Here is an 11427-nt window from a genome sequence, read left to right as displayed (position 1 = left end):
GCATTACTATTGGTCAATTTATAAATGTACAAAGATTTTATTCCAAGTAATTTTAGAGAATTTCTATTTGTCCATTCAACAATATAAAATATTATATTTCAGGGTATTTTGGATCCTTTCTATTGGTCCGTTCAACAATATAAAATATGTAATTCCAATTCATTTTCAAGCATTTTTATTGGTCAATTTATTAACATACAAAGATTTTATTCCAAGTAATCTTAGAGAATTCCTTTTGGTTGATTCAACAAATATATATATATATATATATATATATATATATATATATATATATATATATATATATATATATATATATATATATATATATATATATATATACATACACACAAATAATTTTGGAGCATTTCTATTGGTCCTTTCAACGATTTAAAATATTTTATTCCAAGTAATTGTGGAGCCTTTCTATTGGTCCATTGAACAATTTAAAACAATTTTATTCCAAATAATTTTGGAACATTTTTATTGGTCTGTTCAACAGTATATAAATCATTTATTCCAAGTCATTTTGGAGCATTTCTATTAAATGATTCATAGTGAGATTTTGCTACAATGTGAAGAACAACTGCCAGATTCGCATGTCAAAAAGTCAAAAACACAAAAAAACAAAAAATAAGTATTTCTGGAGCTATTAAATCTAATCAGATAAACAATCAGCATTTTTTAGTGAAAACCTTAAGCGCATAGCCACTTAAATTAAAAATAAATACATCACAAATACATTAAATACCTTAGGAGCAGCTTTCCAAGACAGGGATTAAGCCTAGTCTGGTTCTACACAGCATTTTCACTGGAGAGTTTCCATTGAAAGGAAAACATAGCCTACGACCAGATTTTCTCTCTGTTAATATAATATGTATATACACTATATGTCTAAAGATTTGTGGTCACCCCTTCTAATGAATCACTTCAGCTTGTCTAGTCCTTGTGTATTTTGTTCTCTGGATTGATTGAGTTCCATCCCATACTTTTGGATTGGATTGCGTGCGATTGTGGAGTTGTGGATGAGTTGAAGATGATTTAAGGTGGGGGATCAGCCAACATCCTGGCTTCACCTAAACTGCATGCTTTTATTGCTGAATGCCATCAAATCATCACACAAAAGTTAAGAGGGACAAAATGAAAACGGAAGTTCCTGCAGAGAACAAAGGTAGAGTATTAGTTGAGTTATTTAAAAGACAGCTGGAAACAGATGACTGGTTGGGAAATTAAGTGACGTAGCATTAGAGTCTACTAGTAGAACTGTAATGCTTTTATTTCTCAGTGCATGTAAACAGAACCGGGTAGCAGTTTAACAGCATTTAACACTGCTACCGTAAGATATCGACCAAGCACTTTTGGAGTGATGCTGAAACTGAAGGATTCAATTCATTATTAAAATTGTTTTGCTGCCACACACTGTAATTACACTTTGGGTGCGAGTGTAAATGGAGGAGCTACTGAACATGATGTCATGTGACCGAGAAAGCCAAAAAACACACTGGTCCTCCTGTTTTTTCAATTGCAGTCCGGATGCAAGAGTTTTATCACTGAGTAGAAGTGTGAAATATTTTTCACAGACGTCCCCCAGAGAAAATAATCCCATCTGGATAGGACTTATGAGTCTCCCTATTATCTGATTACCTAAATTCATGTTAATTTCATGTACACTGCTCAGATTAGCGCACTCATTGTTATAAAATCAGCCCAGTATTATAGTAAAGAGTATCTATTTAAAAGGTCTACAGGACTCAGAAGTACATTGAGGGCAACCCTCATTTACAAAAACAGGGATTGACATGACAAAGAAAATAATAGCTACATTTAATTATTTTATAATAACAGTAAATAAAATATAAAAATAGATAAAAAAGTAAAAATACAATTAGAATAAAAAAAATAATTATTATAATAAAGCTTGGTTTAATTGATAAAAATTAAGATCAAAAGAAGATGAGATTAATACAACAAAAATGTGTTAAAATTAGCTAAAACTAACTTTCATATAGTAAAATAAAAATACAAATAAATAAATAAACTAAAAACGATACAAGCAATAATAGTAATAGTTCTAATAATAAAAGAAAATCAAAATAAGTTTAAAAAAAACAATAATACAAAACTGCATATATAAAACAATAATAATAATAAGGAAAAAAATAAAAAGGAAATAAAGAACTAAAAGAAGAACTAAAATAGAAAGTTAAAGAATAAAGTTAAGAATAAATAAGATTAAGTAAAACAGGTACAGGCTGTCTGAAGGTGGTTAGATATTAAATGTTTAAAATTATTGTTTTATTATAGTGACTCCAGTGAGCCGAGTTTTAAAGTGTCCAGCCTCACTCCTGCGGTTTAAAGCAGTTAAAGCTGTAAAGCTGAACAGCTCTGGCCGCTCTGGTTTGGAGTCTATAGTTATAGAGTCTTTATAGACTGCTGTTTATAGACTCCCGGTGAAGAGAGAAAGTGCTTAGTCATGTCTCATTAGTGAAATGATCAGGGGAAGTGTGGCCAAAGAAAAGCTTTCAGCAGGAAGCACTGGGTCCTAACCCGCGGGTCAGCTGACCTCAGGGCCGCGGGGGTCAGAGAGCAGCCCGGGGATGAACTCTTGACCACAGGACTGGATGAACCCCAGGAGTCCATCTCTCAGTGAAGGAATTCTGCTGCTGTGTTTGATTTAGTTTTTACACAAGTTGCAACTTGCTAATCAAATGTATTGATGATACATTTTAACTTGGTTATATCAATTATTAATATCTATTAACTATGTTGAGGATGGAGAACACAGCACTGAACTTGATGGAATTAACCCACACATTTTCTTATTAAATATACAATTTGAGAGGAGATTTTGTCAGCTTTTTGATTGTGTGAATAGTAAAGATTGAAGTCTCTAAAACGAGGCCAAATAAAATAAGTTTGTACTTTTTAGTTGGAGACTAAAAGGAGAAGTGTTTGCTCTCTGGAATGATGGAGCTCCATTTAGTACTTTTAGGATAAGTTGGGGAGCTGTGGATGAGGTGTGGTGGTGATTCCAATCAGACCCTCACAGCAATGTTCCAAAATCTAGCAGAAAGTCTTTTCATTCCATTAAAGACAGTTACTCCAATAAAAGCAGTATAAACTGTTTTTACAACTCTTGATTTCAGAAGAAAAACTGAATTACTTTATGTAATTGTGTAAATGCATTTTACTATTATACCACAGAATAGGACATATTATAAGACCGTCTTTGCTTATATAAATGCATTGTATGCTGTGTGTGTGTGTGTGTGTGTGTGTGTGTAAGCAGTAATGCCGTAGATAGAGACAAAGTAAAGGAAAGACACCAAGACAGGGGGATGTGAGACAGACAGATTAAAAGAAAGAAAGAGAGAGCACTAAACGGACAGAGATAAGTAAAAAGAGAATGAGAAATTGAAAGACAATAAGAGACAACAGTGTGGCAGAGAGAGAGACTGAGAAAAAGAGAAAGAAAGACTGAAAGAGACAGACAAGACAAAAGGAGTGTAGAACAGACTATTGTCTATTGAGACTGACACAAACTAAAACAAAAAGAAAGATTGACAGAAAGAGACAGATAGAAAGACAGACTGAGAGAGAGAGTGCAAGAGACAGTAATATAGGGAGACTGAGCAAAAAAGGGAGACAGGTAGAAAAAGAGTTTGAGAGACAGAAAGACAGACAGAGAGAAACATTAAAACAGATTAAGAAAGAAAATGAGACAAACCGGGATAGAAAGAAACAGAGAGAGAGAGGGAGAAAGGCAGAGACAGACAGAAATATAGTCTAAAAAAAGAGAGAGACAGACAAAAGTAAAAGTGAGACAGACAGACAGAGAAACATTGAGACAGATTTTAAAAATGAGACAAGTTGAGACAGAAAGAAACAGAATGAGGTAGACAGACAGAAAGATAGTCTAAGAGAGAGAGAGAGAGAGAGAGTCAGACATACTGAGACAGAGAGAGAGGCAAAAAGATAGACTAAAATAGAGAGACAGACTGAGACGGTAATATAGGAAAACTGAGCGAGAAAGAGACAGAGAAAGAGAAATATTGAGACAAATTAAGAAAGAGATGGAGACAAAATTACACAAAAAAGAAATAGAGAGGGAGAGAGAGAGGCAGACAGATAGACAGACAGTCTAAAGCAGAGAGAGACAGACAGAGAGACAGACAACAGTAAGTGTGAGACAGATAGACAGAGAAACATTGAGACATTAAAAAAGAGAATGAGAAACTGAGACAAAAAAGAAAGAGAAAGGCAAACAGAGACAGACAGACAGAAAGAGAGTCTAAAAGAGAGACAAAGACAGACTGAGACAGTAATATAAGGAGAGAGACAGAAAGAAAGAGATTGAGACAGATTAAGAAAGAGATGGAGACACACTGAGACAAAAATAAAGAAACAGAGAGAGAGAGACAGAAAAAGTCTTAAAGAGAGAGAGACAGAATGAGACAGTTATATAGGAAGAGACAAAAAGTGAGACAGAGAGAGACAGAGAGAGAGAGAGAAACATTGAGACAGATTAAGAAAGAAAATCAGACAATCTGAGAGAAAGAAACAGAGAGAGGGAGACAGGCAGGCAGACAGACAGAAAGATAGTCTAAAAAAGAGAGAGAGACAGACAGAGAGAGACATTAGTGTAAAGGCAATAATTATGAGACTGAATTCGGGAGCCAGCCAAAGACCTGCAGAAGCCTGGGGTGTTGCTATGGGGATATGAAGGGATATGAGGGGACGATAGTGTGTGTGTGTGTGTGTGTGTGTGTGTGTGTGTGTATTTTAGGCTCCAGACTCAGGGCCAGTCCCCAGGGAGGTGCCCAGACAGTCGTCCCCTCAACCGACACATTTTTTATCTGGGTGGGAAACCATGAGCAACCATGGATGAGATGAGCTACAACACCGCCATGTTTTATAGCGGGGGACTTCTGTAGCCCCCCTTCAGAGAGTAACATATACATATAATCAATATACTGTATAGAAATCAATCAAATATTAATACTACTGATTCCCTTTTATACAGTCTCGAGTTACCCTCTCCAAAATAAAAGTCCTTAATGATTCTGGGTTTGGATTTACAGTATCTGCAGAACCACCTTTATATTCATGATCATACTAGGGCAAAAAGATATGGCAAATATGTATAATATATCTTTTTTTTATTTATGTCAATCTTAAATAGTCCTGTTATCCATTTAAAGAGTGTAAAAGTAACAGAAAAACTACCAAAAATGCTCAAAATAATAAAAAAAAATTATACTAATTTTTGTAAGAAACACCATTCAATAACAAATGCTGTAAATAATGTATGTTGAATGATCAAAAAAGTAATCAAATCATTTCATTTTCTATAGTGGTCCATCCCTTACTCACACATAGTAAAATGTACAACATAAACAAAACTACATATTATAAAGATGCATTATATAAAAGTTTAGTGAACAAACCAGATTTTGGAATAATTTTAGTTTAAGAATGTCTTTACAGATATTGTGGGGGATACTAGGTTAATTCAACCCCTTTTACTGTAAATTTGACAATTTTTTAGCAATACAAGTTTTTTTGCACAATAGGCAAATAACCCATTGAGAAAAGAGAAATAATTTAGCATGAATTCCTTTATATTCATGTATATGCATATCAAAAGTACCTTTCAAAAGATAGTTGAATTCTTAATATATTCTAAACATTTCTTAACATATTTTGCAAAACACATTTGAATAGTCATTTTCTGCATTAGAAATTACATGGATTTTACCGTAACTAATGAAAATGTACTTAGAATAAGCCTTATTAGTTTAATAACTGTAAACAATATCATTCATATCAATGAAACATTTTAACAACAAACCGTTTAAATGTTAAAAAATGTTAAAAAAAAAAGGCTGGGTGGTGGCAATACAAAAATTTAACATGAAACACATTTGGTTCCAATTAGTTAAAAGGTACAGGAAAGAATTAGATCTTGGTGTTCTATCTAGATTTTTTTAATATATCATTTATTGATGTCTTATTCATTAAATATTGTAGTGATATTGATACAAGTATACTAAAAATAGTTTGTTTTTTTAATAGTAAGCATTTAACAGTGATGTATAAATGATGAAAATTTAATTAAGGATTAAATGAGTTAAATGTGTAACTGTAATAGTAATCAGCATCTCGTGTCAGAACAGGACAGAACCTGACCCCTGGTGGCAGTAATATGGAATAGTAACTTTAGTCTGCTGAAGTTTGAACTTGAATCACAGGAGTTAAACACAATTTTGTAAAGATTTAGACATTTGTTTTGATGAATTTTAGTCTGTAAGATATGAAGAGCATTATAAATAGCATTGAATCCTTTATGGATTTGAATCCTTATGGATGCTACTATGATCGGGAGATTGCTGGTTCGAATCATGATCATGCATCCAATTGTACATGTTGGCAGTGTGCCAAGTCCTGCTGGAAAATGAAATTCACATCACCATAAAAGTTGTCTGCACTGACTTCGGACTTGATAATAAAACACAGTGGACCAACACCAGCAGATGACATGTCTCTCCAAACCATCATGAAGATGCAGATTTCATTTTCCAGCAGGACTTGGCACATTGCCCACACTGTCTAAAAGTACCAAATGGTTTTATATAATATTTACATTTTCTGAGACACTGATTTTTGGGTTTTCATGGGCTGAGATAAATCCTTAATAATAAAAAAAATAAATGCTTAAAATAGATCACTCTATATAATATATGAGTTCTACATTCTGAACCGAATTACAAAAATAAAGTAACTTTTTAGTGATATTCTATTTTTTTTAGATGCACTAGTAAGTCAAGCTTAAAATGGCTTTAATCTGGGCAAAGGAATCAAGTGAAAGTGACAGGTGACTTTTTAAGTTAAAAATACTTAAAATAGAGAGAGAGAATCATTGAGACAAATTAAGAAAGAGATGGAGACAAACTGAGATACAAAAAAAACAGAGAGAGAGAGAGTGAGAGCGAGGCAGAGACAGACAGTCTAAAGGAGAGAGACGCAGACAGAGAGGCAGACAAAAGTAAAAGTGTGACACAGATAGACAGAGAAACATTGAGACAATAAAAAAGAGAATGAGAAACTGAGACAAAAAAGAAAAAGAAAGGCAAACAGAGACGAACAGAAAGATAGAAAAAGGAATCAAGTGAAATTGACAGGTGACTTTTGGAGTTTATTTTAAGTTAAAAAAGACTCAAAATAAGGTTTATATATAAAAAAAATAATAATACAGCCATGCGTACTCCCAAAATCCCTGTCAGCATGAGTATGGTGTATATGGTGGTCTTGTTGTCTTGTCTTATCAAAGAAAATAAATTAGATCATTTCACTTGTTAAGACTTATGAATGAATGGGTGTGATATACTGACCTCCTGTCCGGGGTATTCCTGCTTTGCATCTGATGTTTCCATGTACGCTCCAAACCTACCAACACCAAGGCCATGAAGAGGAAGAAGCAGATATGATTACTTAAAAAGGAAAAATTTGACCACTAAAATCGAGCTTAAATTTAACTATCATCACACTTTTGTATTCATTACATATATAGGCACACAGGGTATCAGAATCTTTCAGTTCTAAGAGCACGTGGTAGTAAATAAAAGGCCCTTTAGCAGCACCCAGTGGACTGATTTTCTTTTTAATAGCACACACCATCTGATTCAACTCAGCCTATTAGCCATCCCCTGCATCTTTTAATGTTGACTGAAAAAAACAAACTTTATCATTTAACACTCCCTAATATGTACACTGGTTAACATTAAAAAGCTGATAAAGGTTTTTAATTAAGGTTCATTTAATGCGTTCTAAAGCCCTGCCACTATAATCAGGTGATCACTGGTTCAAATCGCAGTCATATAGCTTTTGCCATCAGCAGTTTTGTTCCTGCTGGGTGGTTATATTGCACTCTTTCCCCTCATCACTCCTTGGGTGATATCAATCCGTACAAGGCATCTGTGAGCTGATGTATCAGAACTGAGTTGCTGGGCTTTCACCCTCCTTGTGTTGTGGCATATACAGCTAAGTAGCAGCTATATGAGTGGGGAAAATTGGCCTAGCTTAATTAGGAGAAAAGAGGGGCAAAATTAGAAATAACTTTATACGGTTCCTTTAATGGAGAATTGAAGGGTTGGGGAACACTCAATGCTTATATGTCCACAAAAAATGACTCAAATGCCTATCTACACTGGAAGACAACAATACAGCTATGAGAATGGAAAACAATAAAGACATTTAAAGTGAGTTTAATACAAAAAAAAAAAAAAAAACATTAAATCAATGTAAAATTGACTCAGACAGATCAAATTTTAAAGCACTAATGAGAAGAAAAAAAATATATATCCTTTAGCTATCTAGGTGGGCAGTAAGGACAGAGGCAGAGTTCCAATTGAATACCATAACTAAGCAGTTTGAGTGTGTAATATTTTTTTGGGATTTTAAACATTTTAAAGTTAAGAACACTCAAATATCCACAGTACATATTCAGACCTGTTTTTGTTTTTAAGTGACTTGTGATGGTGGACACCATTACCCCACAATCACGTGCCAAACAAAGGAAGGAGTTGTCCATCTGAAACAACATTAGAGGACATTGCAAACAATAAAAGTGCAACAATGACTGGAGAAGCTTTTTTTTGGCAGAATGGACAACAAAGTGTAATATTACTCTACAAATACAAAGAAAAAACAGAGGGAAATTACCTGGTGGTGATGGCAGAATATTTCGATGAGAATGAGGTCAAAAACTTAAATACATTTAATAAAAGGACACTGAGGGCAGTAAGGGCACAGCCAATTGTGAGCTTGGACTCAGACTGCTGATGGCAAGCAGCATGATCTGGGATGTGAAACCAACAAGTCTCAATTCACAGCAGCACCTTTGGCCTTATATAAAATCCAGTAAAAACAGGAGGGTAAAAATAAATTTATTGAAGAAAAAAAGCCACATGTACAACTTGCTCTTTATCACACAGCGCCAAAAAATTGAATAGAAAAAAAACATGGCTATTCTGAGAAAAACTAGAAACAAACATGAAACAAAAATACCAACTACCCTACACCTCCCTGATTACCAATCGCAAGAGTGGTGCCCATTTAGAGCCTAGTGAGCTAAACAGTGGAGGGTTAATTGGTGTGGTATGAATGTGTGCTCTTTTCTTACCTTCTTAAAACCTCAGCAGGCACAAACACAATCTCATACAATACAAGTAAAGAACTACAACTAAAACACAAAACATGAAACACCAATGCAAAGATTCTAACAGAACATAATCAAAAGCCAAACAACTTTAAAATACAGCACTCAGTGGAACAAACAATCCTCTATTTGTCAGCCATTTTGGATTGTGCATTTAAAAGGAAGGTTGGCTCCTCCCCCAATTTCTCCAGCCAGGATTCTGACTGGTGGCTGGAATCCATCTAATTAGGGCAGGTGAGTAGGGTCACCTGTGGAAGGAGAGAGAGAAAGAGAGAGAGAGAGAAAGAGAGAGAGAGGAAAAGGGATAGAGACTGAGCAAGAAAGGGAGGCAGGCAGAAAAAGAGTTTGAGAGACAGAAAGACAGACAGACAAAAACATTAAAACAGATTAAGAAAGAAAATGATACAAACTGGGACAGAAAGAAACAGAGAGAGGGAGAAAGGCAGAGACAGACATAAAGGTCTAAGAAAGAGAGAGAAAGAGAGAAACAAAACAAAAAAAAGTGCTTGCACATATAATAGATGGTTTGTCTGGTCTACAAAAATTCCAGCTAACAGTTTTTTGGTTAGTAGAACGTTTTCTGATTACTGTTAACGTTCTTAAAACAATCAGTGGGTCAATTTTCTGGAATCAGGAACATTATTATGTAACCTTTTTAAATGTCTCTTCAACGTCACTTCTGTCAGTGTTTTCATGTTTAGTTTTGGAAATGTTACTTCATTCAGTAAAAATATATTTTAATATACTTTACTACAATTTTTAGCCTGTTACAAATTTACTTTAATATTATAAATGAAGTAATTTAATTTACTTTCTAAAAAGTTACATGATACATTGCACTTTAAGCAAACTAGCGTAACAGTTGTTTTTTTTTTAACACACTGATAACAATGTACAAAAGTTTTTTTAAATACACTATATTGCACTTTTTAGAAAGTATGATCAAAGTTTACTTTTAAACATTTGATGAAAGCATAATATTAATGTGATTTAAATATATTTTAAGTAAGTACATAATCTGTTAGTATATTTACAGCATACTTAGACATTTCTCAATATGTTTTAAATACAATTAAGTAGATTTTTTTTTTTTTACCAGGGAAAGCTCACAATAAGCTGGTCATAAATTAATTTCTTTCATACTGAGGGAATGGAAGAATCACCTTTGGTACCTACCGTATTTGTACTACAATAGTGTGTAGTGTTTGGTGAAATCTGAATACTGCCTGTAGATGGCGCCAACTGCTTGTGTACAAAGACTATTTTGCATGGTACTATACACTGACCTGCCATAACATTAGCACCACCAGTCTGAAACTGACCAGGTCCCTTTTTAAAAAAACATAATTCCATTTTTCTCCAATTTACAAGGCCAATTACCCAACCCACTCATTAGGAGGGTTCTGATACATCAGCTCACAGACAGCTTGTGCTGATCAACATCACCTTAGGAGTGTTGAAGGAAAAGAGCGTCATCTACCCACCCAGAGAGAGCAAGACAAATTGTGCTCTCTCAGGGCTCTGGCAGCCGATGGCAAGCTACATGAACAGGATTCGAACAAGCCACCAAGACAATTTTAACAATTTTGCTTTGAGTTCTGTAAGCTGTGAGATTTGAGGCTTTCATATGCATCAGTGAGCCTTAGGTGTTCATGTCCCTGTCCCTGGTTCACCAAACCACTTTTTGTAGGTACCAGAAGACTCCCCACAAGACCTGAATGAATTTTAGGAGTGTTGGTGTTTTCTAATCCTATAGATGTCGCTGTTGCTCTGCTGAACAGATGGACACTTGCGCTATAAAGTACCAGTCAAAAGTTTGTACACACTTTCCTAGTCAATATTTTTTCGTATTTGTCATTTTTTCCTGCATTATAAATGAATACTGAAGTCATCCCGACTATGAAGGAACATATAATGAATCATGTAGTAACTTAAAAATGTGAAACAAACCAGAATACTATGTGAAGAAGCATTTAGGTGCTCTTATCTGGGGTTTTGTTTATCTTACGGTTTTTGAGGCTGGAAACTTAGAGGAACAGAGGAAACTCATGCTCTTCCTTTCCTGGGGCGGTCTTAATGAGAGCCAGCTTAATCATAATATTTTAGATGGTCTTTATGACTGCATTTTTTTTTTTTCAGATTGACTGACTGACTGACTGAGTCTGACCCAGTCTGAAGGGTGTTTGGACAAACTGTTAAAATGTCTGGAA

The 11427-nt window shown here is 34.5% G+C and overlaps 1 long non-coding RNA gene across 1 annotated transcript; it reads right to left on the bottom strand.

Annotated features, from left to right (window-relative positions):
• Positions 1-359: 359 nt before the first annotated feature.
• On the bottom strand, positions 360-9340 carry LOC103029650 (uncharacterized). The gene is made up of 3 exons (XR_453433.4): positions 9182-9340; positions 7392-7446; positions 360-1156 (listed from the first exon to the last, which is right to left on the bottom strand). It is a non-coding gene; the product is annotated as an uncharacterized LOC103029650 (long non-coding RNA).
• Between the last annotated feature and the right edge of the window lie 2087 nt (positions 9341-11427).

This window comes from Astyanax mexicanus, chromosome 4, assembly GCF_023375975.1.
Source record: "Astyanax mexicanus isolate ESR-SI-001 chromosome 4, AstMex3_surface, whole genome shotgun sequence".
Taxonomy (NCBI): Eukaryota; Metazoa; Chordata; class Actinopteri; order Characiformes; family Acestrorhamphidae; genus Astyanax; species Astyanax mexicanus.
This window is presented reverse-complemented; position numbering and strand designations above follow the sequence as displayed.